This window comes from Micropterus dolomieu, linkage group LG01 (genome assembly GCF_021292245.1).
Source record: "Micropterus dolomieu isolate WLL.071019.BEF.003 ecotype Adirondacks linkage group LG01, ASM2129224v1, whole genome shotgun sequence".
Lineage (NCBI taxonomy): Eukaryota > Metazoa > Chordata > Actinopteri > Centrarchiformes > Centrarchidae > Micropterus > Micropterus dolomieu.
The window spans coordinates 54,426,321-54,427,033 of NC_060150.1; positions in this window are offsets into that span (position 1 = coordinate 54,426,321).

A 713-nucleotide genomic window follows, 5' to 3' on the forward strand; every position below is an offset into this window, starting at 1 on the left:
AAAGCAACAATCCAAAAATCAAAGAAAAACAAACAGAAGGGGAAACCAGGGAGTTAGCCCGCAGGGCGGTCTGACCTGGCCTCGACAGCAGCCTCCTGAATGAGAAGACAGAGTTACAAATACTCTACAGGGCAATTAGCCCAGGTGCCCAGAGTTACTGCAATCAGTCTCAGCTCTTCACCTGCAAGGGACAGAGATTGGCCACACCCACACATGACCCCACAGGGCGTCACATTGTACATACCAAAAACTGATTGGATTAATCGGGAAAATAATCGACAATGAAAATAATCGTTCATTGCAGCCCTATTTTAAAACTACAATTAGGCTCACAATTAGGATAATGTAAGTCAGTTTCAATGATAAAAGAAAAAAGATTATTGTCCATAATTATTACAGTAAACAAATAACAGTGCTTAAGCTGAGCTGCTATTGTTTTCAGGATAGAAGATGCCTCAAATGTAAAATTTAAATCCCACGATTAGACTTTCTACATACTGGCATACTAAAGGCATAGAGTACAACAACATGCAAGTTCAGTATTTTCACTCAGATTTCTGCTGCTTTTGCACACAATTTGGAAGATCCAATTCCATATGCACTGAAAAATGTACTAAAAATGAATGCCTACTATAAATACACACATTTTCACGCTGTGGTGGAAAGCTGTTTCAATATCTGTTTCATAATAAAGAAAACACTGGATGAAAAAA